Source organism: Ranitomeya variabilis, chromosome 6 (genome assembly GCF_051348905.1).
Source record: "Ranitomeya variabilis isolate aRanVar5 chromosome 6, aRanVar5.hap1, whole genome shotgun sequence".
Classification (NCBI taxonomy): Eukaryota; Metazoa; Chordata; class Amphibia; order Anura; family Dendrobatidae; genus Ranitomeya; species Ranitomeya variabilis.
Genome location: NC_135237.1, coordinates 442,141,672 through 442,167,345, shown reverse-complemented (window position 1 = coordinate 442,167,345; position 25,674 = coordinate 442,141,672). Strand labels below are relative to the sequence as shown.

At 48.3% G+C, this 25,674-nt stretch overlaps 1 protein-coding gene across 1 annotated transcript in view; it reads left to right on the top strand.

The window, feature by feature from the left end:
- Window positions 1–25,674, top strand: part of CCDC178 (coiled-coil domain containing 178) — a 732,453-nt gene that overhangs the window by 84,351 nt on the left and 622,428 nt on the right. The gene's annotated exons all lie outside the window — the stretch shown is intronic.

Below are 25,674 nucleotides of genomic sequence, written 5' to 3'. Positions count from 1 at the left end.
TCAGCTGAAAACCCTATCAATACACCATCCTGAAATTACTTTAAGACTCTAGTATTAACTCATAACATCAGAGTGGCAATTTCAGATCACAAGAGCTTTCCAGACACAGAAACGAAACTGCAGCTGTGAACTGGAACAAAATGCAAAAAACAAACAAGGACAAAAGTCCGACTTAGCTGGAAGTTGTCTGGTAGCAGGAACATGCACAGAAAGGCTTCTGATTACAATGTTGACCGGCATGGAAGTGACAGAGGAGCAAGGTTAAATAGCGACTCCCACATCCTGATGGGAACAGGTGAACAGAGGGGATGATGCACACAAGTTCAATTCCACCAGTGGCCACCGGGGGAGCCCAAAATCCAATTTCACAACAGTACCCCCCCCCTCAAGGAGGGGGCACCGAACCCTCACCAGAACCACCAGGGCGATCAGGATGAGCCCTATGAAAGGCACGGACCAGATCGGAGGCATGAACATCAGAGGCAGTCACCCAAGAATTATCCTCCTGACCGTATCCCTTCCATTTGACCAGATACTGGAGTTTCCGTCTGGAAACACGGGAGTCCAAGATTTTTTCCACAACGTACTCCAACTCGCCCTCAACCAACACCGGAGCAGGAGGCTCAACGGAAGGCACAACCGGTACCTCATACCTGCGCAACAATGACCGATGAAAAACATTATGAATAGAAAAAGATGCAGGGAGGTCCAAACGGAAGGACACAGGGTTAAGAATCTCCAATATCTTGTACGGGCCGATGAACCGAGGCTTAAACTTAGGAGAAGAAACCCTCATAGGGACAAAACGAGAAGACAACCACACCAAGTCCCCGACACAAAGCCGAGGACCAACCCGACGCCGGCGGTTGGCAAAAAGCTGAGTCTTCTCCTGGGACAACTTCAAATTGTCCACCACCTGCCCCCAAATCTGATGCAACCTCTCCACCACAGCATCCACTCCAGGACAATCCGAAGATTCCACCTGACCGGAGGAAAATCGAGGATGAAACCCCGAATTACAGAAAAAAAGGAGACACCAAGGTGGCAGAGCTGGCCCGATTATTGAGGGCAAACTCCGCTAAAGGCAAAAAAGCAACCCAATCATCCTGATCTGCAGACACAAAACACCTCAAATATGTCTCCAAAGTCTGATTCGTCCGCTCGGTCTGGCCATTAGTCTGAGGATGGAAAGCAGACGAGAAAGACAAATCTATGCCCATCCTAGCACAGAATGCCCGCCAAAATCTAGACACGAATTGGGTTCCTCTGTCAGAAACGATATTCTCCGGAATACCATGCAAACGAACCACATTTTGAAACAACAGAGGAACCAACTCGGAAGAAGAAGGCAACTTAGGCAGGGGAACCAAATGGACCATCTTAGAGAAACGGTCACACACCACCCAGATGACAGACATCTTCTGAGAAACAGGAAGATCCGAAATAAAATCCATCGAGGTGTGCGTCCAAGGCCTCTTCGGGATAGGCAAGGGCAACAACAATCCACTAGCCCGAGAACAACAAGGCTTGGCCCGAGCACAAACGTCACAAGACTGCACAAAGCCTCGTACATCTCGTGACAGGGAAGGCCACCAGAAGGACCTTGCCACCAAATCCCTGGTACCAAAGATTCCAGGATGACCTGCCAACGCAGAAGAATGAACCTCAGAAATGACTTTACTGGTCCAATCATCAGGAACAAACAGTCTACCAGGTGGGCAACGATCAGGTCTATCCGCCTGAAAATCCTGCAAGGCCCGCCGCAGGTCTGGAGAAACGGCAGACAATATCACTCCATCCTTAAGGATACCTGTAGGTTCAGAATTACCAGGGGAGTCAGGCTCAAAACTCCTAGAAAGGGCATCCGCCTTAACATTCTTAGAACCCGGTAGGTATGACACCACAAAATTAAACCGAGAGAAAAACAACGACCAGCGCGCCTGTCTAGGATTCAGGCGTCTGGCGGACTCAAGATAAATTAAATTTTTGTGGTCGGTCAATACCACCACCTGATGTCTAGCCCCCTCAAGCCAATGACGCCACTCCTCAAAAGCCCACTTCATGGCCAAAAGCTCCCGATTCCCAATATCATAATTCCGCTCGGCGGGCGAAAATTTACGAGAAAAAAAAGCACAAGGTTTCATCACGGAGCAGTCGGAACTTCTTTGCGACAAAACCGCCCCAGCTCCGATTTCAGAAGCGTCGACCTCAACCTGAAAAGGAAGAGCAACATCAGGCTGACGCAACACAGGGGCGGAAGAAAAGCGGCGCTTAAGCTCCCGAAAGGCCTCCACAGCAGCAGGGGACCAATCAGCAACATCAGCACCCTTCTTAGTCAAATCAGTCAATGGTTTAACAACATCAGAAAAACCAGCAATAAATCGACGATAAAAGTTAGCAAAGCCCAAAAATTTCTGAAGACTCTTAAGAGAAGAGGGTTGCGTCCAATCACAAATAGCCCGAACCTTGACAGGATCCATCTCGATGGAAGAGGGGGAAAAAATGTATCCCAAGAAGGAAATCTTTTGAACCCCAAAAACGCACTTAGAACCCTTCACACACAAGGAATTAGACCGCAAAACCTGAAAAACCCTCCTGACCTGCTGGACATGAGAGTCCCAGTCATCCGAAAAAATCAGAATATCATCCAGATACACGATCATAAATTTATCCAAATAATCACGGAAAATGTCATGCATAAAGGACTGAAAGACTGAAGGGGCATTTGAAAGGCCAAAAGGCATCACCAAATACTCAAAGTGGCCCTCGGGCGTATTAAATGCGGTTTTCCACTCATCCCCCTGCTTAATTCGCACCAAATTATACGCCCCACGGAGATCTATCTTAGAGAACCACTTGGCCCCCTTTATGCGAGCAAACAAATCAGTCAGCAGTGGCAACGGATATTGATATTTAACCGTGATTTTATTCAAAAGCCGATAATCAATACACGGCCTCAAAGAGCCATCTTTCTTAGACACAAAGAAAAAACCGGCTCCTAAGGGAGATGACGAAGGACGAATATGTCCCTTTTCCAAGGACTCCTTTATATATTCTCGCATAGCAGCATGTTCAGGCACAGACAGATTAAATAAACGACCCTTAGGGTATTTACTACCCGGAATCAAATCTATGGCACAATCGCACTCCCGGTGCGGAGGTAATGAACCAAGCTTAGGTTCTTCAAAAACGTCACGATAGTCAGACAAGAATTCAGGAATCTCAGAGGGAATAGATGACGAAATGGAAACCAAAGGTACGTCCCCATGCATCCCCTTACATCCCCAGCTTAACACAGACATAGCGTTCCAGTCGAGGACTGGGTTATGAGATTGCAGCCATGGCAATCCAAGCACCAACACATCATGTAGATTATACAGCACAAGAAAGCGAATAATCTCCTGATGATCCGGATTAATTCGCATAGTTACTTGTGTCCAGTATTGTGGTTTATTACTAGCCAATGGGGTGGAGTCAATCCCCTTCAGAGGTATAGGAGTTTCAAGAGGCTCTAAATCATACCCACAGCGTTTGGCAAAGGACCAATCCATAAGACTCAAAGCGGCGCCAGAGTCGACATAGGCATCCGCGGTAATAGATGATAAAGAACAAATCAGGGTCACAGATAGAATAAACTTAGACTGAAAAGTGCCAATTGAAACTGACTTATCAAGCTTCTTAGTACGCTTAGAGCATGCTGATATAACATGAGTTGAATCACCACAATAAAAGCACAACCCATTTTTTCGTCTAAAATTCTGCCGTTCGCTTCTGGACAGAATTCTATCACATTGCATATTCTCTGGCGTCTTCTCAGTAGACACCGCCAAATGGTGCACAGGTTTGCGCTCCCGCAGACGTCTATCGATCTGGATAGCCATTGTCATGGACTCATTCAGACCCGCAGGCACAGGGAACCCCACCATAACATCCTTAACGGCATCAGAGAGACCCTCTCTGAAATTCGCCGCCAGGGCGCACTCATTCCACTGAGTAAGCACAGACCATTTACGGAATTTTTGGCAGTATATTTCAACTTCATCTTGCCCCTGAGATAGGGACATCAAGGCTTTTTCCGCCTGAAGCTCTAAATGAGGTTCCTCATAAAGCAACCCCAAGGCCAGAAAAAACGCATCCACATTGAGCAACGCAGGATCCCCTGGAGCCAATGCAAAAGCCCAATCTTGAGGGTCGCCCCGGAGCAAGGAAATCATAATCCTGACCTGCTGAGCAGGATCTCCAGCAGAGCGAGATTTCAGGGACAAAAACAACTTGCAATTATTTTTGAAATTTTGAAAGCAAGATCTATTCCCCGAGAAAAATTCAGGCAAAGGAATTCTAGGTTCAGATATAGGAACATGAACAACAAAATCTTGTAAATTTTGAACTTTCGTGGTGAGATTATTCAAACCTGCAGCTAAACTCTGAATATCCATTTTAAACAGGTGAACACAGAGCCATTCCAGGATTAGAAGGAGAGAGAGAGAGGAAGGCTGCAATATAGGCAGACTTGCAAGTGATTCAATTGAAAGCACACTCAGAACTGAAGGAAAAAAAAAAAAAAAAAAAAAATTTTTCAGCAGACTTCTTTTTTCTCTCCTTTCTCTGCCAATTAATTTAACCCTTTGTGGGCCGGTCAAACTGTTATGGTTCTCAATGGCAAGAGAACATAGCCCAGCATACATAGGAACTAGCTCTTGGAAGGATGGAAACTTAAACTGACCATGAACTAAACCTGCCGCACAACTAACAGTAGCCGGGTAGCGTAGCCTGCGTTTTATCCCTAGACGCCCAGCGCCGGCCGGAGGACTAACTAATCCTGGCAGAGGAAAATATAGTCCTGGCTCACCTCTAGAGAAATTTCCCCGAAAGGCAGACAGAGGCCCCCACATATATTGGCGGTGATTAAGATGAAAATGACAAACGTAGTATGAAAATAGGTTTAGCAAAATCGAGGTCCGCTTACTAGATAGCTGGAAGACAGAAAGGGTACTTTCATGGTCAGCTGAAAACCCTATCAATACACCATCCTGAAATTACTTTAAGACTCTAGTATTAACTCATAACATCAGAGTGGCAATTTCAGATCACAAGAGCTTTCCAGACACAGAAACGAAACTGCAGCTGTGAACTGGAACAAAATGCAAAAAACAAACAAGGACAAAAGTCCGACTTAGCTGGAAGTTGTCTGGTAGCAGGAACATGCACAGAAAGGCTTCTGATTACAATGTTGACCGGCATGGAAGTGACAGAGGAGCAAGGTTAAATAGCGACTCCCACATCCTGATGGGAACAGGTGAACAGAGGGGATGATGCACACAAGTTCAATTCCACCAGTGGCCACCGGGGGAGCCCAAAATCCAATTTCACAACAGGTTAGCAAAACGCTGAGCCTCCTCCTGAGACAAGACCAAATTGTCCACAACATGAGCCCAAATTTGCTGCAACCTGTCAACCACAGAGTCCACCCCAGGACAATCAGAAGGCTCAACCTGCCCCGAAGAAAAACGAGGATGAAACCCAGAATTACAAAAAAAAGGTGAAACCAAGGTAGCAGAACTAGCCCGATTATTAAGGGCAAACTCGGCCAATGGCAAGAAAGCCACCCAATCATCCTGATCGGCAGACACAAAGCATCTCAAATAAGTTTCCAAAGTCTGGTTAGTTCGCTCGGTTTGGCCATTTGTCTGAGGATGAAATGCGGAAGAAAAAGACAAATCAATGCCCAGCCTAGCACAAAAGGCCCGCCAAAACCTGGAAACAAACTGGGAACCTCTATCGGACACAATATTCTCCGGAATGCCATGCAAACGAACCACATGCTGAAAAAACAACGGAACCAACTCAGAAGAGGAAGGTAATTTAGGCAAAGGTACCAAATGAACCATCTTAGAAAACCGGTCACAAACCACCCAGATAACCGACATCCTCTGGGAAACCGGAAGATCTGAAATGAAATCCATAGAAATATGCGTCCAAGGCCTCTCAGGGACCGGCAAAGGCAAAAGCAACCCACTGGCGCGTGAGCAGCAAGGTTTGGCCCGTGCACAAGTCCCACAGGACTGCACAAAGGAGCGCACATCCCGTGACAAAGAAGGCCACCAAAATGACCTACTAACCAAATCTCTGGTACCAAAAATCCCAGGATGGCCAGCCAACACAGAACAGTGAACCTCAGAAATCACTTTGCTAGTCCATCTATCAGGAACAAACAGTTTCCCCACTGGACAGCGGTCAGGTTTATCAGCCTGAAAGTCCTGAAGAACCCGTCGTAAATCAGGGGAGATGGCAGAAAGAATCACCCCCTCCTTCAGAATGCCGACCGGCTCAAGGACCCCAGGGGAATCAGGCAAAAAACTCCTAGAGAGGGCATCAGCCTTAACATTCTTAGAACCCGGAAGATACGAGACAACAAAATCAAAATGGGAGAAAAACAGGGACCATCGGGCCTGTCTAGGATTCAGCCGTTTGGCAGACTCGAGGTAAATCAAATTCTTATGATCGGTCAAGACCACAATACGATGTTTAGCCCCTTCAAGCCAATGTCGCCATTCCTCAAATGCCCACTTCATAGCCAACAACTCACGATTACCGACATCATAATTGCTTTCCGCAGGCGAAATTTTTCGAGAGAAGAAGGCACACAGTTTCATCAAGGAACCATCAGAATTCCTCTGAGACAAAACGGCCCCTGCCCCAATCCCAGAAGCGTCAACCTCAACCTGAAAAGGAAGAGAAACATCCGGCTGACGCAACACAGGGGCAGAAGTAAATCGGCGTTTAAGCTCCTGAAAGGCAGAAACGGCCGCAGAGGACCAATTCGTCACATCAGCACCTTTCTTCGTCAAATCGGTCAGGGGTTTAACCACACTGGAGAAGTTGGCAATGAAACGGCGATAAAAATTAGCAAAGCCCAAAAATTTCTGAAGGCTCTTCACGGATGTGGGCTGGATCCAATCATGAATGGCCTGAACCTTAACCGGATCCATTTCTATAGATGAGGGAGAAAAAATGAAGCCCAAAAAATAAACCTTCTGTACTCCAAAGAGGCACTTAGACCCCTTCAGAAACAAGGCATTATCACGAAGGATCTGAAATACCATCCTGACTTGTTTCACATGAGACTCCCAATCATCTGAAAAAAATCAAAATATCATCCAAATATACAATCATGAATTTATCAAGATAATTCCGAAATATATCATGCATGAAGGACTGAAACACAGATGGAGCATTAGAGAGTCCGAATGGCATCACAAGATATTCAAAATGGCCCTCGGGCGTATTGAACGCAGTTTTCCATTCATCGCCCTGCTTAATACGAACAAGATTATATGCCCCTCGAAGGTCAATCTTAGTAAACCAACTAGCACCCTTAATCCTGGCAAACAAATCAGAGAGCAAAGGCAAAGGGTATTGGAATTTGACCGTGATCTTATTCAAGAGGCGATAATCAATACAGGGTTTCAAGGAGCCATCCTTCTTGGCAACAAAAAAGAAACCTGCTCCCATTGGAGAAGATGGCCGAATATGCCCCTTCTCCAAAGACTCCTTAACATAACTCCGCATGGCGGCATGTTCTGGCACAGACAGGTTGAAAAGTCGGCCCTTAGGGAACTTACAGCCTGGAATCAAGTCAATAGCACAATCACAGTCCCTATGCGGTGGAAGGGAACTGGACTTGGGCTCATCAAAAACATCCTGGAAATCTGACAAAAACTCAGGAACTTCAGAAGAGGGGGAGGAGGAAATTGACATCAAAGAAACGTCATCATGAACCCCCTGACAACACCAACTAGTCACAGACATAGATTTCCAATCCAACACCGGATTATGCACCTGTAACCATGGAAACCCCAGCACAATAACATCATGCAGATTATGCAACACCAGAAAACGACAATCTTCCTGATGGGCTGGCGCCATGCACATGGTTAACTGTGTCCAAAACTGAGGTTTATTTTTTGCCAATGGTGTAGCATCAATGCCCCTCAAAGAGATAGGACTCTGCAAAGGCTGTAAGGGAAACCCACAACGTGTGGCAAATTCTAAGTCCATTAAATTTAAAGCGGTGCCTGAATCCACAAATGCCATGACAGAAAATGACGATAATGAGCAGATCAGGGTCACAGATAACAGAAATTTAGGTTGTACAGTACTGATGGTAACAGAACTAGCGATTCTCTTGACACGCTTAGGGCAATCAGAAATAACATGAGCAGAATCGCCGCAGTAAAAACACAACCCATTCTGACGTCTGAATCCTTGTCGTTCAGCTCTAGACACAATCCTATCACATTGCATAGGCTCAGGACTCCGCTCGGAAGACAACGCCATAGTGTGCACAACTCTGCGCTCATGCAAGCGCCGATCAATTTGAATGGCCAGAGACATAGAATCACTCAAACCAGCAGGCGTGGGGAACCCCACCATAACATCTTTAATGGATTCAGAAAGACCCTTTCTGAAAATTGCCGCCAAAGCATCCTCATTCCATTTAGTCAACACAGACCATTTTCTAAATTTCTGGCAATATGATTCTGCCGCTTCTTGACCCTGACACAGGGCCAACAAGGTTTTCTCAGCATGCTCTACAGAGTTAGGTTCATCATACAATAACCCAAGCGCCTGAAAAAAGGCGTCTACATTAAACAACGCCGGATTCCCAGGTTACAGGGCAAATGCCCAATCCTGGGGGTCGCCACGCAACAGAGATATGACAATTTTAACCTGCTGGATGGGATCACCAGAGGAACGGGGCTTCAGAGCAAAAAACAGTTTACAGTTATTTTTAAAGCTCAGAAATTTAGACCTGTCCCCAAAAAACAGATCAGGAGTAGGAATTCTAGGCTCCAAAGCTGGAGTCTGAACGATATAATCAGAAATACCCTGTACTCTAGCAGCAAGTTGATCCACACGAGAAGCAAGTCCCTGAACATCCATGTCAGCGCCAAACTCCTGAACCACCCAGAGGTAAAGAGGGAAAAAAAAAAACACAACAGAGTACAGAAAAAAAAATGGCTCAGCACTTTCTTTCCCTTCTTCTGAGATGCGGTTAACTGTTGTGAACTCTATTTCTGGGCTCCCTCTTGTGGTCACAAGTGGTACTGTGTGAGTGCTGTCTTTCTGCAGGTTTGTGACTGGCATCAGCTGTCTCGTTATCTGTGGGCTGGTTTTCTATTTAAGCTCACTTGGACTCTCAGTCTATGCCTGCTGTCAATGTATTCAGTGCTATTCTGATTCCTTCTGACTACCTTGCTCCCAGTCTCTTCAAGAGAAGCTAAGTTTCCGTTTTGTTCATTTTTTGATCATCAGTGTTCTATATGTTTCTTGTCCAGCTTGCTAATATGTGATTTCCCAGCTTGCTGGTAGCTCTGGGGGGTTGAGTTTCTCCCCCCACACCGTTAGTTGGTGTGGGGGTTCTTGAATTCTCAGCGTGGATATTTTGGTAGGGTTTTTTACTGACCGTACAGTTCGCTATCTGTCTTCTGCTATCTAGTATTAGCGGGCCTCATTTGCTGAATCTGTTTTCATTCCTACGTGTGTCTTTTCTCCTTACCTCACCGTTATTATTTGTTGGGGGCTTCCTATATCTTTGGGGTTATTTCTCTTGAGGCAAGTGAGGTCTTGCTTTCTCTTTAGGGGTAGTCAGTTTCTCAGGCTGCGTCGAGACGTCCAGGATTTTAGGCACGTTCACCGGCTACCTTTAGTGTGTTTGGATAGGATCCGGTTTTGCGGTCAGTCCAGTTACCACCTCCCTAGAGCTCGTGTTTATGTTTAGTTACTTAGCTAGTTTTTCCTGTGATCCCCAGCCACTGGGATCATAACAGTTAACTCATTGTTGGCCAGGCCAGTTGTACTGTTATGATCTGGTGGCCCAGGAGTAGCATTGGACGTACTCTGGAGAAGGTGGTATCTATACTGACCGCAGACCCTGAACTCAACACCGCAACTAGAAGTAGCCGTGGGATGTACCTACTGATCCTAGACACCTCGACACAGCCGGAGGACTAATTAACCCTCTAGATAGAAAAGGGAAAACTATCTCGCCTCAGAGAAAATTCCCAAAGGATAGGCAGACCCCCGGACGGGACGGTGTTGAGCTGTTCTGGGACACTGGTGGTGGTGGTGCGGGGAGGCAGGTGGCCCTGTAAGGAAGAGACCAAGACCTCAGTAGGAGAGGGAGCAGTAGGAAGATCAGATCTGTCATGCTTTTTAAGGTGTGTACTCCACTGAACCTTGTGCTTGGAATTTAGGTGTCTCATACAGGGGGTGCTCAGGTTCAGAACATTTATGCCTCTCTTCAGGGTCTCACAGCACAGTGTACAAACCACCTGTCGCTTGTCTGCAGCACATTTCCTGAAGAAATGTCAGGCCAGGGAGCTCATTTTCAGGTATCATTGGTGAGCTAATTTCATAGGCATGGTGAGCAGTATCAGCCAATGTACTGGCTAGGGCTGCCCCGCTGTGCCTTTGCAACCTGCTCCCTCTTTTGCTACGCTGCTTTGGCATCGTGGCCACCTCTTGCGAACTGCGCAAGTCATTAGGATGGTCTCCACTTCATGTGGGGTCTGGGACCTCATCATCCCCTGCATCAACTTCCACCGATTCCTCAACCCTGCCCTCCTTCAGAAAGACCCTGCAGTTGGCAACTGAGTTTTGTGTGTGCAAGCCCTCTCACTTACTCATTCTCCTATATAACAACCAGTTGGGCATATGTGCACTCAGTCTCTTTCAATTCTTGGGCAGGGCCAGCTGGATGGGCCACAGAACTACAGCCAGCGGAGTAATCAAAAAGCACAAGAGACTGCTGCGTGACTTGGGGTTCAGACTGCTTGGTTGATTTTCAAGGGTTTGAGATGGAAGCCGGATGACCATGGTCCTCAGGTGCCAAGTGTGCACTTTTGGTTTTAGACTGGGTGGAAGATAATGCAAAGGAACTGGAGCCACTCAGCCATCCAATCTAACAACTTTTCAACATCTTGTGGCCTCACCATTTGTGCAACGGTATTTGGGCCTACGAAAGGAAGCATAATGTCTTGTCGTCTGAGTGCACCAGAGCAAGGTGTTGTATTTGGGCACGCTGAGCGCTGAGATTTCATCTCCCAAGATCTTGGTGCCGAGATCTCCATCTTCGCATGCACCGCCCACCGGTCGCCATTTTCCTGGAGTCCTCCGCACAGGAAACCATGGAACTGCGGGGGGCTTTGGCCTTTCACAAAATGTCGGGAGAGCCCTCTGCAGCATCTGACACCCCTACAGCAGCTCCGGACACCCGCAGCGGTATGCCGCACATCGGAACACCTCCTCATCTCAGCCTGCGGCCTGCAACATCACCCCACTCCTACCTCCTCCAGCAGCGACCCTGGGACCCCTCTTCACAGCAGACACCACCCCCAGTAAGCAATAAGACGCATGGATTATAAGAAGCACCCCCATTTTATAAAAAAAAATGTTTCCTATTTTTCTCCTTAAAATTTGGGGTGCGTCTTATAATCCAGAGTCTTTTATAATCCAAAAAATATGTTAATTACTCTGGACCAGGGGATTTAAATTCATTTAAATTAGCTAAGTGTTCCCTCGCCATGTCTCTGTTTATAAATAGTATGGATTCTTTCATTCTTTTGATAACACTGTGATAATCAGTTGATGTTACAATTGCTTTCTTAGAGAACACAGATGCAAAATAGGAATTTAAATGTTCGGCATTCTCAACATCATTTTTGACTACTTCACCCTTTTCATCCTGTAAAAATCCTATAGCATCTTTGACTTTTCTTTTGCTTTTGACATTCCCCAAAGATCCTTTTTTTATTGATTTTGGTGTCCATTGCAAGCTGATACGGAACTGCAACACAGGACTAGAGTAGAAGGGGGGAAACTGACCCTGAACTATGACTAGGCTGATACCCTACGATGGAGTAGGCAACCCATTCCTTGCGAATAGACCCACCGACGATCCTAGGATAATCTCAAGCGAAGACCTATAGATAGGGGGAAGAGGGTCCCTAAAAGATCTAAGGACTGCGTACAAAAATGGGTCACCTCTTAATAGAAAACACAAAGAAGGCTGCAGAAACCAACAGAAAACAGAAACTAAGACTAGCAGAACCAGAGGTCCCAGTACTGCACAAATAACACACACAGAAGACAAAGCAAAGCACCAAGCCAGAACAAAAGCTGATTAACACTGCTGTCCAGCAAGGACTGGGAGGCAGGTGCTAGTTAATAAAGAGTGATACGATCACCTGACCCAAAACAAACCCAGCACCAGAGGGAAAAGACTAGCAACCAGAACACCACACGAAAATGGCGGATAGTCACAAACTAAACGGATTCTAACACAAGACTCACTTAATTACTGGCTTTAGCTCTTCTTACGCTTGCCCTGCATATAGCATTATATTCTTCTTTAGATATGCCCCCTCTTTCCATTTTATATACATTTCTTTTTACCTTGTTTAACAAGTGTTTAAGTTCTGTGTTCATCCATCCTGGTTTCTTTAAAGGTTTGCAATTCGTCCTTCTTTTCAGGATTGTTATTGATTTTGCAGTGAGAATTTCATTTAGCAAAATCTCCCATCCTTCTTAGACATTTCTGTCCTTTATAACGTCCAGCCATTCGACCTTTCCTACCCCTCTTCTGAAGTCCAACCTTAAAGTCTTCGCTGGTCTTCCTCCTCTTGTAATCCAAAATTCGAGGATAGCCTGATCGCTGCCTCCTAAATTCCCAACCACCTTTACTTCCTCAACCATTTCCTCCCTGCTGGTAAAAATTAGGTCCAAGGTTGCAGATCCTCTTGTTCTCTCTTCTACCTTTTGAAAGATAAAGTTGTTAGCAAGAGAAGGTAAGAATTTTCTGGACCTATTACTTTTGCCTGAGATAGATTGTCAACAACTATCTGGATAGTTAAAATCTCCCATGATAACTGTCGTACTTTTTTGAGAACAGAGACGTCTGATGTAAAAAGAGTTCATTCTTGTCTTCAGGCTGTCCAGGTAGCCTATAGTAAACACCTACAATAGTGTCCTTTCTGTTCTTCTCTCCTTGTATTCTTACCTAAACTGTTTCTGCAGAGCTACCATTCTCTGAAGCTTGGATATCTGTGGCGATATGCATTTTCCTAACATACCATAACACCTCCTCCCCTCTTGTTAATCGTGTTTTTAATAAATAAGTTGTAGCCTTCAAGGTTTGTATTCCAAACACGTTGTGGGGAAACGGGGGGTCGGTGGGCGCGCCAAGTCTGTTAGCCGGAAACGCATGGACCAGGGATCATCCCACCCGAACTCCTGCTCTCCCATTAATGTGGGCATAACGCTACTCAGACAACACAGGGTGAGGGTAAAACAGTGTGGCAATGTTTATTGGACCACAAAACAGGAAGATAACACATAGAACAGTCCAAGCACAGTAACCTAGATGGTGCACATTAGAGTCTCACCCTTCCGCTGACCCACTGGGATAATGGCAGATGTTACGTCAGAGCTCCCAGGGTCGCTACCCCACCTGTGATATACACACAGAGAGGAGGTAATGACAAGCGTAGGAAGATGACAGTCCATTGAATCCATACAAAGTCCAAATCCAGTTGACACGAGAGCCACCACCTGGCTTATCCGATCATCTCCATGGAGCCAGCCAACCAGTGGGTTCCAATCCTGGCTTTCTCCAAACGTATCCATGATTCAGCGATTGTCAATGAATTAAGTCTGTATCCTTCCAACCTTAGCCAAAAAACCCTAGGTTGTTTCCTATAGAATGATAGATTTGTGTCCCTCGTGATGGTGCCATGATGAATTGGCTGCAGTCCTGTCTCTCGTCCATTGGGTGTTTTGCAGAATGTCTGTCTGTGTCGCTCTCTCAGTCTCTGAGTCTCTTTATACCCGAGGCATGTAATCTATTTTTAGATTTACCCAGTGTCTTTAGGCCCCGTCTCACATAGCGAGATCGCTAGCGAGATCGCTGCTGAGTCACAAGTTTTGTGACGCAACAGCGACCTCCATAGCGATCTCGCTATGTGTGACACGTACCAGCGATCAGGCCCCTGCTGCGAGATCGCTGGTCGTGTCGGAATGGCCTGGACCTTTTTTTGGTCGTTGAGGCCCCGCTGACATCGCTGAATCGGTGTGTGTGACACCGATCCAGCGATGTCTTCACTGGTAACCAGGGTAAACATCGGGTTACTAAGCGCAGGGCCGCGCTTAGTAACCCGATGTTTACCCTGGTTACCAGCGTAAATGTAAAAAAAAACAAACAGTACATACTCGCCTTTCGGTGTCCAGGTCCCTTGCCGTCTGCTTCCTGCTCTCACTGACTGCCGCCGTACAGTGAGAAGTGAGAGCACAGCAGTGACGTCACCGCTGCGCTCTGCTCTCACTGTACGGCCGGATCTCAGTCAGAGCAGGAAGCAGACGGCAAGGGACCTGGACACCGAAAGGCGAGTATGTAGTGTTTGTTTTTTTTGGTAACCAGGGTAAACATCGGGTTACTAAGCGCGGCCCTGCGCTTAGTAACCCGATGTTTACCCTGGTTACCCGGGTGCTGCAGGGGGACTTCGGCATCATTGAAGACAGTTTCAACGATGCCGAAGTCGTTCCCCTGATCGTTGGTCGCTGGAGAGAGCTGTCTGTGTGACAGCTCCCCAGCGACCACACAACGACTTACCAACGATCACGGCCAGGTCGTATCGCTGGTCGTGATCGTTGGTAAATCGCTTAAGGCCCCGTCTCACTAAGCGATTTACCAACGATCACGACCAGCGATACGACCTGGCCGTGATCGTTGGTAAGTCGCTGTGTGGTCGCTGGCGAGCTGTCACACAGACCGCTCTCTCCAGCGACCAACGATCAGGGGAACGACTTCGGCATCGTTGAAACTGTCTTCAACGATGCCGAAGTCCCCCTGCAGCAGGGCCGCGCTTAGTAACCCGATGTTTACCCTGGTTACCAAAAAAAACAAACACTACATACTCGCCTTTCGGTGTCCAGGTCCCTTGCCGTCTGCTTCCTGCTCTGACTGAGCCACCGTACACTGAGAGCAGAGCGCAGCGGTGACGTCACTGCTGTGCTCTCACTTCTCACTGTACGGCCGGCAGTCAGTGAGAGCAGGAAGCAGACGGCAAGGGACCTGACGGACATCAGAAGGCGAGTATGTATTGTTTGGTTTTTTTTACATTTACGCTGGTAACCAGGGTAAACATCGGGTTACTAAGCGCGGCCCTGCGCTTAGTAACCCGATGTTTACCCTGGTTACCAGTGAAGACATCGCTGGATCGGTGTCACACACACCGATTCAGCGATGTCAGCGGGGCCTCAACGACCAAAAAAAGGTCCAGGCCATTCCGACACGACCAGCGATCTCGCAGCAGGGGCCTGATCGCTGGTACGTGTCACACATAGCGAGATCGCTATGGAGGTCGCTGTTGCGTCACAAAACTTGTGACTCAGCAGCGATCTCGCTAGCGATCTCGCTATGTGAGACGGGGCCTTTAGTGAGACGGGGCCTTTTTTTCAGTCCAGCATCAAGATAAGGGAAACAATGGTAATGAGATCAAGTAGCATTACTTGATTATTTACTCTATTTGCACAGATTTTCCCTCACTGCTTTCAGAGTAAACAAACTGGCTCCAAAATACAATGCATAATTAGGATATCAGCAAACATCACTAGTCAAAGATAAGCGCACTCTGTTATATGGTATATCATCTTACAAGTCACTATTACAGACTAAGGGTACCGTCACACAGTACCATTTTGATCGCTACGACGGTACGATTCGTGACGTTCTAGCGATATCGTTACGATATCGCAGTGTCTGACACGCAGCAGCGATCAGGGATCCTGCTGAGAATCGTACGTCGTAGCAGATCGTATGGAACTTTCTTTCGTCGCTTGATCACCCGCTGACATCGCTGGATCGCTGTGTGTGACAGCGATCCAGCGATGTGTTCGCTTGTAACCAGGGTAAACATCGGGTAACTAAGCGCAGGGCCGCGCTTAGTAACCCGATGTTTACCGTGGTTACCAGCGTAAACGTAAAAAAACCAAACAGTACATACTTACATTCCGGTGTCTGTCCCCGGCGTCTCAGCTTCTCTGCACTGTGTGAGCGTCTGCCAGCCGGAAAGCGAGCACAGCGGTGACGCGGTGACGTCACCGCTCTGCTTTCCGGCTATGGCGCTTACACAGTGGAGAGAAGCAGAACGCCGGGGACAGACACCGGAATGTAAGTATGTACTGTTTGTTTTTTTTACGTTTACGCTGGTAACCAGGGTAAACATCGGGTTACTAAGCGCGGCCCTGCGCTTAGTTACCCGATGTTTACCCTGGTTACCGGGGACTTCGGCATCGCTCCAGCGCCGTGATTGCAACGTGTGACCGCAGTCTACGACACTGGAGCGATAATCATACGATCGCTGCGACATCACGGATCGTGCCGTCGTAGCGATTAAAATGGTACTGTGTGACGGTACCCTAAGGGTACTGTAACACAGTGCAATTTTGATCGCTACGACGGTACGATTCGTGACGTTCTAGCGATATCGTTACGATATCGCAGTGTCTGACACGCAGCAGCGATCAGGGACCCTGCTGAGAATCGTACGTCGTAGCAGATCGTTTGGAACTTTCTTTCGTCGCTTGATCACCCGCTGACATCGCTGGATCGTTGTGTGTGACACCGATCCAGCGATGTGTTCGCTGGTAACCAGGGTAAACATCGGGTAACTAAGCGCAGGGCCGCGCTTAGTAACCCGATGTTTACCCTGGTTACCAGCGTAAACGTAAAAAAAACAAACAGTACATACTCACATTCCGGTGTCTGTCCTCCGGCGTCTCAGCTTCTCTGCACTGTGAGCGCCTGCCGGCCGGAAAGCGAGCACAGCGGTGACGCGGTGACGTCACCGCTCTGCTTTCCGGCTATGGTGCTTACACAGTGGAGAGAAGCAGAACGCTGGGGGACAGACACCGGAATGTAAGTATGTACTGTTTGTTTTTTTTACGTTTACGCTGGTAACCAGGGTAAACATCGGGTTACTAAGCGCGGCCCTGCGCTTAGTAACCCGATGTTTACCCTGGTTACCCGGGGACTTCGGCATCGCTCCAGCGCCGTGATTGCAAAGTGTGACCGCAGTCTACGACGCTGGAGCGATAATCATACGACGCTGCGACGTCACGGATCGTGCCGTCGTAGCGATCGAAATTGCACTGTGTGACAGTACCCTTAAGGTACTGTGATGTAGTGACCCCTGTAACAGGTAGGGGGCGCTGCATGGTCTCCCCGGTATGTGCACGGAGTCGTATTGAGGCCGTGAGGATCGACCTGCAGTGATGTCAGGATCACGTGACCAGCCCAGGTGATCCATTACTGTGGGTGTGGTTACAGGTACATAACCTGACCAGGGTGTGGGTCACATGGTCTTCTGTGTGGTTCCTGTGTTTGGATCTGAATGGTCCAAGTGCAAGGTCCTGGAAGCCTGTGTAGGAAGACCTGGGAGGAGGCTTCCTGGAAAGCACATGGCTTGGACCTGGTGGCCTGGGTGTTGGACTAAGTCCTGAATAGCACCCAGACAGGCCACATGCCTCTGTGTTGGACGGTCCCAGGTGGGATGGACGTTCTGAAGACCACAGTGTGATCATGGTCCTGGACAGTCTGTGTTAGAAGCTCCTGCGAGTGGAGTCTTCTTGGAGCACCAGAGAGACTGTGGACCTGGTTGATCAGTGCTGGGGAAGCTACCGGCCTTCGGTGGCTCTGGACTGACTGATGTGTGCCGGCCAGGCAAGTTGGTGAACCCCGTAAGGCAGTTTCCCCAGGAGAGAGGACTGACACGGAGTCAGCAGATGGAGCAGGAGCTCCTATAAGGTACCTCCATAAGCTGTTGGTGCTTGTAACAGGAACTGTGTGGTAACCCACGGCAACTGAACGGAGTGAGAAATCCAGCATGTTCAGTGTCCGTGAGTCAAAGCTGTAAATGAAGTGTTTAAAGCTGCAAGTTAATATCACCAGTTGGTGCCTGTTGTGTTTCATGAGATGTACATAAGGAACTGTGCATAACCCGGTTTATGACACTATAATAAACCAAATAGACTGTTTTGTTTTAAAAACCCGTGCCCGTGTGCTGAATATCGCGGCCAAGCGAGTGTCCCCCAACACACTCAGTAGGAATAGTCTTACATTTGGTGCTCGAAGCGGGCAACGATCCAGCATGCACACGTGGAGTTGATTGCTGTGGCTCGGCGGGGCCACGAAGATTGCGTCTGGCTGTAACTCGGCGGGGTTACGAAGCTGACAAGCGTCTGGCTGTAACTCGGCGGGGTTACGAAGCTGGCAAGCGTCTGGCTGTAACTCGGCGGGGTTACGAAGGGGACAAGCGGCGTCCTGTGGATTGGCGGGTCCACGAAGCCGGCGGTAGAGCCTTGTGGAGCGTGGCTGCAGTGGCAGCAAGAGGTTCCACAGCAGGCAGAGCTGCAGCGGCTTGTGGTTGGCAGCCGGAGGTGCCGGTTGTGTGTGTCTGCAGCGGGAGCTGTGGCAGTACCAGCAGGAGCTGGTGAAGTGACGTATAAAAGAAAAAAAAAAAAAAAATTTTTTTTATTTTTTTTTTTTTCTCTCCCTTTTTCTGCCAAGTTGTGCTGACTCTTAAAGGGCCAGTACAAGCCCAGAGACAAAGGGGTGTACTGTGCGAACTGGGGCCTGAGTGCTGTGGGGAAGTCCACGGGGTGTATCCCAGGGAGGGGAGTATCCCTAATAGTGAGCGGTGACCCAAATGGAGATAGTTGCCCAAAAGGGGGCGGAGTCCCAAAAAGTGGCGGTAACCCGAATAGGGGTAATGGCCCAAAAAGGGGTGGAATCCCGAAGGGGGGCTGAATCCCGAACCGGGGTGGTGTCAAAAAGCAAAGCACTTGCCCAAAAAGGGAGCGGAGCCAAAAAAGGGGCGGCAATCAGTGAGGAGTCACGACTGTGTCCTTTTTGGCTGGATGGAGAGTGTGTGCGCATTGATAGACCCGGGGAGAGAAGCGTCTTTGCTGAGAACCCTTCCAGGAAATTCTGTGTCACCTGGGGACACTAAATATCTTCAGGTAGCCACTATCTACATTGTCGCAGCGGAGGTTTCCACATACCATGAGGTGGCTGTAGTCCCGATCTTGCCGTATCCTATGGTAATAGGACAAGATTTGGAAGCACTGTGGGAAAAGGCTGAAGTGTTTGTGGATATAATGTGGATGTCAGTTAGTAATGTTGAGAAGGCGCCCCTTAGAGTTCACAGTCCTAAGGTAGGCCTGACCAGAGGTAAAGGTTCGACTGCCCAACTAACTGACCTGACGTCACCTGAAGTGTGCTACAATTCGACTGGTAGTGGTCTGCTGGATAAAACAAGTGGAGCTGACACCCAGACAGAGAGTGACTCGTGGCGTCATCATACTGTGGGGTGTGACACAGACTCTGGGGGTGACTGTGACAAGTCATGGCCAGTAACAAGCGCATGTGCCATGGTGACAGGTGGAGGACGGGGTCCAGGACCTGTGGTAACGGGTGGAGGACGGGGTCCAGGACCTGTGGTAACGGGTGGAGGACGGGGTCCAGGACCTGTGGTAACGGGTGGAGGACGGGGTCCAGGACCTGTGGTAACGGGTGGAGGACGGGGTCCAGGACCTGTGGTAACGGGTGGAGGACGGGGTCCAGGACCTGTGGTGACTCCCATTCAGACGGTGATGCCAGTGAGAAAGAGTGCAATAAGGTTGACTCAGGCAAGTCTTCCTCCCGATGCCGGAGACGTAAAAGAGCCAAAGGGGCTGAACCAGTTGCTCCGGGTGAGGAATTGACGGAAGGTGCTGAGGACCTGGGGTGTGTGAAGTACTCTGAAGTCCCAGGGAAAAGGGACGAACCTAGTGATGTCACTGCTGAGACCCAAGAGGGGGCCGACTCTGACAGTACAGAGTCTGAGGGTGCAGAAGTGAAGGAGGCCACCAAAGAAGTGGTGCCTGAAGTAAATACCTCCTCAAGTGATGGATGTCCCACCATTCCAGAGGATGGGAGAAGCGTGATAGAATTGGTTAAAGAGACAGTGAAGGACCATGTCGAGCGAGAAAGGGTCCTGAGACAGGCGGCTGAGCACAGGGTGGATGAGCTGGAGAAGGAAGTCTCTGAGCTCAGAGGTCACCTGTTCACATGGCAAAGTGTGTGTCAGACCCTAAAGGAAGACATTGTAGTGCTTAGAGAAGCACTAAAAGGCCCTCTACAAGAGAAAGAGGTGGAGGTCGCAGACTTCTCATGCCAGTACCAGAGTGGTAACAAGGTGAAGCCGCTAATGCCCATCTTGACCCGGGGTCTGGAAGAGGGTAAAGCTGAAGAGGAGTTGGCGCTAAAAGCAGAACAAGATGGTCACCCGGTTGTGACAGGTGTCTTGATGGAAAGGTCCATGGCAAGGCAGGAGCCATCTGTTCTTGAAGAAAGTGAGACTCCGCTCTTCAAGTGCGTGATAGATGTACCCGAAGAGGCGCAAGATGCATGTACCCGTGAGGGTGTGCATGAGGCCTTTAAAAAGGCAGTAGAAGAGTGTAGTGTGCACTGGGCACTGGAGACGAAACAGTTGGTGATACTGTCTACTAAAGAAGTCACAGTGAAGAGGGTGGCTGTCCTGAGGGACATGCACCTACAGTGCCTCCGCACGAAACAGATGATCCTGTTGAGGAATAATGAGGCCACTCGGAGTTTGGAGCAAGCCAGGGAAGCTCAAAGTCGTTTGGGCTTGGTAGAGGATACGGTCCAAGTGCCCAAAGCTCTGGTAGCGAAGCTCATTGGCAGGTTTGGGAAAGTGATGCAGGAGATGGTGAATATATCCGGTGTGAAGAGACTGAGGATTCCGGCTGATGACGAAGCCCAGGTGGGTGAAGATGGAATGGTGTCATTCCTGGTTGTCGGGTCCAAGGAGAGTCTAGGGAATATCCGGATGCTCCTGAGGTATCGCATGGCCTACCTGAGAGAAATAGAGCAGCTAAGACTGTACAGACGGCAGGTCAATAAACAGCTGCAGAACATAAGGTGGCGGCCGCCTTCTTCCCAAGGAAAAGGAAACAAAAGGGACATGTACAGTAGTAGACGTAGTGATGGAGGGTCAGACTCTGATCAGTTGCTAGTCTCGACTGTATGTGGGACTAATGACCGCACCAACCGTGGGTGGCGACCCTGGAGAGAAAGGTCGAGTAAAGAGACAAACTTGACTAAAGGTTTGGTGACACAGACAGACTGTGACTTAAAAGCCAAAGCTCAAGGCCTACATGTTGACCGCTGGGGGCGGGGTAAACTCAACAACTGGATGGTTGTGTGTGATGCTCAAAACCGACTGAGACGGTTCTCTCGACAGGTAGGGCAAGGCAACGTGCGTGACATATCCCGTGACCCCACGTGTATGACAGGTGTTCAACCCCACAAGCTTGAACAGAGGGGGGGGATATGTGATGTAGTGACCCCTGTAACAGGTAGGGGGCGCTGCATGGTCTCCCTGGTATGTGCACGGAGTCGTATTGAGGCTGTGAGGATCGACCTGCAGTGATGTCAGGATCACGTGACCAGCCCAGGTGATCCATTACTGTGGGTGTGGTTACAGGTACATAACCTGACCAGGGTGTGGGTCACATGGTCTTCTGTGTGGTTCCAGTGTTTGGATCTGAATGGTCCAAGTGCAAGGTCCTGGAAGCCTGTGTAGGAAGACCTGGGAGGAGGCTTCCTGGAAAGCACATGGCTTGGACCTGGTGGCCTGGGTGTTGGACTAAGTCCTGAATAGCACCCAGACAGGCCACATGCCTCTGTGTTGGACGGTCCCAGGTGGGATGGATGTTCTGAAGACCACAGTGTGATCATGGTCCTGGACAGTCTGTGTTAGAAGCTCCTGCGAGTGGAGTCTTCTTGGAGCACCTGAGAGACTGTGGACCTCTTTGATCAGTGCTGGGGAAGCTACCGGCCTTCGGTGGCTCTGGACTGACTGATGTGTGCCGGCCAGGCAAGTTGGTGAACCCCGTAAGGCAGTTTCCCCAGGAGAGAGGACTGACACGGAGTCAGCAGATGGAGCAGGAGCTCCTATAAGGTACCTCCATAAGCTGTTGGTGCTTGTAACAGGAACTGTGTGGTAACCCACGGCAACTGAACGGAGTGAGAGATCCAGCATGTTCAGTGTCCGTGAGTCAAAGCTGTAAATGAAGTGTTTAAAGCTGCAAGTTAATATCACCAGTTGGTGCCTGTTGTGTTTCATGAGATGTACATAAGGAACTGTGCATAACCCGGTTTATGACACTATAATAAACCAAATAGACTGTTTTGTTTTAAAAACCCGTGCCCGTGTGCTGAATATCGCGGCCAAGCGAGTGTCCCCCAACACACTCAGTAGGAATAGTCTTACAGTACCTTCACACTAAGCGACTTTGCAACGATAACGATAGCGATCCGTGACGTTGCAGCGTCCTGGATAGCGATATTGTTGTGTTTGATCAGGATCCAGCTGTGATATCGCTGGTCGTTGCTGAAAGTCCAGAACTTTATTTGGTCGTCAGATCGGCGTGTATCGTTGTGTTTGACAGCAAAAGCAACGATGCCAGCAACGTTTTACAATGGTAACCAGTGTAAATATCGGGTTACAAAGCGCAGGGCCGCGCTTAGTAACCCGATGTTTACCCTGGTTACCATTGTAAATGTAAAAAAAAACCAAACAGTACATACTCACATTCCGGTGTCTGTCACACGTCCCCCGCCGTAAGCTTCCCGCACTGACTGTGAGTGCCGGCCGTAAAGTAAAAGCAGAGCACAGCGGTGACGGCACGGCACTCACTTACGGCCGGCACTCACAGTCAGTGCAGGAAGCAGACGCCGGGGGACGTTACGGACATCGGAATGTAAGTATGTTGTGTTTGGTTTTTTTTACATGTACACTGGTAACCAGGGTAAACATCGGGTTACTAAGCGCGGCCCTGCGCTTAGTAACCCGATGTTTACCCGGGGACCTCGGCATAGTTGGTCGCTGGAGAGCTGTCTGTGTGACAGCTCTCCAGCGACCACACAGCGACGCTGCAGCGATCGGCATCGTTGTCGATATCGCTGCAGCGTCGCTTAGTGTGAAGGTACCTTTACACAAACCAAAAGTCTGTTTTCTTGACCAACCAGAAATCCACACTTAAATCCAAAAGCCAACATACAGATAAAAAGTCCATTCTTCTTGGTTTGGTAAGCATAGTCGTCTGGGTAATTAAGATATAATCTGGTTTCTTCACACATGTGTATCATCCCACCAAGTTTCAGTGATGCCTATGACATGTTATCTGTCTTCCTGCAATAGCAGTTCCAATTTCCTTGTTTTTTTCCCATGCTCTGTGCATTTGTACAGATACATTTTAGTAAAGTAGTCAGTTGCACTTGCTCCTCTATTTTCATTCAGCATTTGTTGTTTTTGTTCTTTATTTCCACTCCTAATAGCAGGTTTCTCAAAAGAATTCATTAGCTGCATATTTTTTTCTGGTCCAATATTTCCCATTTTTTCCATGCTCCCATATTGGTCTAGTTTAAAGCTCTCCTGATGAGTGTAGCAAGGCATCTACCAAATATGTGTTTTCCTGTTTTCATTAGATGCAACTTATCTCTAGCAAGAAGTCCATCATACAGGTAATTCACTTCATGGTCAAGAAACCCAAAGCTCACGGTACCATCAACGTAGTCAGTTGTTCACCTGTAGAATCCTCTTCAACCTCCTTGGTCCATGTCCATCCACTGGGAGGATGGATGAGAAGATGACCTGCTTTCCCAGTTCCTTCATTTTCTGGCCTACATCTTCAAAGTCTCTGCATATAGTCTCCAGGTCCTTTTTTGCTGTGTCATTTGTTCTTGCGTTTATTAGTAGACATGGGGAGTCGACTGTAGCACTGAAGAGTCTTGATACCCTATCAGACACATCTTTGATTTGGGCACCTGGGAGACTGCACACTTCTCTTGAAGTTAAGCCTGGTCAGCTGATAGTGGCTTCTTTTTCTCTTAGTAAGGAATCTCCCAAGACCACCACTCTCCTTTTCTTCTTCATCACAATGCTTCTTTTTCTCCCTTCAAGAGCCTTCTGATTTCTTACTGGAGTGTTCTTTGTGGGCAATGTACTTTTTTGATGTATATCTTCATAGTTGTACTGCTTGAAAACCTGGTATCGGTTCTTCAGTGGTATGGGTGCTGACTGCCTCTTCATACTCCTGCTTCTTTTGGTCACATGCTTCCATTTCTCTTCCTCTGCAGGTACATTGAAAGGTGCTTCTCATCGATCACTCTGAATAGTTATTTCCAAATCTGTCATTAGCTTCTGCAGGAACACTGAAAAGTTCTTCGCTTGCAACATTCTGAAGAGATTCTTCTGCTTTATAAAGGAAATCCTCATCTTAGGCTACGTTCACATTTGCGGTGTGCGCCGCAGCGTCGCCGCCGCAACGCACAGCGCAAATGTGAACACATGCACAACGCTGCTTTTTGCGCCGCATGCGTCCTTTTTTCCATTGATTTTGGACGCAGCAAAAATGCAACTTGCTGCGTCCTCTGCGCCCCGACGCGGGCGCCGCAGGGACGCATGCGGCGCAAAAAGCAAGTGCACCGCATGTCCATGCGCCCCCATGTTAAATATAGGGGCGCATGATGCATGCGGCGCCGCTGCGGTGCCCGACGCTGCGGCGCTAGCCGCGAATGTGAACGTAGCCTTATTTGAGCTTCAGTGTAGCTTTTTTCTTCTGAAGACTTTGCACTTTTTCCTCTAAGAGTCAGAAGCATGCATTTCTGACATATAAAGTTTGTCTTTTCCTCTGATAAGTCTGTAAACATATAGCACACATTGCAGCACACCATGTGGGTAATCTTCTCCATGTTGAACAAAATTAATTTCTGTGCAATTGCCATAAAGATTTGACGATTTCCTTCAAGCAGCTCGATCCAGCTACACTCAAAGATCTTCAGACTCATGGCGACGCTTCACTATTCCCAGAATACAGTAGGAATATGTAAATTATCTCCCTCGAGCTTCAATTCCTGGTTTCACGATTTCCGTCAAGCAGCTTGAACCAGCTACATCCAAAGATCGTCAGACTCATGGCGCCTCTTCACTCTTCTCAGAATGCACCAGAAATTTTTTTCATCAAAAAGCCCAAATTCATGTCCAAACCTGAGTGCTCTTATAAATGTGACTAAGTGCCACAAAAAGTGCACTAGGATGCTGGTCATCTTGAAACCCTCTCCAAATGGAGAAGGGTCCCCTAAACCATTCCCCGTCCCTCCGAGCCATAAGGCCACTGCAGGGACAGGGAGAAATAGCCTCCTCCAGAGTTCTCATCTGCCTGAGTTCTCACCCAAACAAGACACTGGCAGCCTAAAACTGTGCTCCCCTCCCGGAAGAGGGGAACCAACAATGCTCTCCTCCCAAAAGAGGAGAGCCAGGGGGAGCGGAACCTGATGGCCACCCCCCCTAGACCTGTCAAGAAGTGAACCCGTGAGGGAACCACATCCTAACAAAAGTCGAAGTGACAAGTGGACACACGTGAATAGGTGATACACAGTGCCAAAAATACAATAAAGAAAAATAAATAGTGAAGGTTTTTCAGTGTAATACTGACTGGACCTTCGACTGGGAATTTTAAAAATTCCCCATCCTCAGGCCAAAAGGCCTG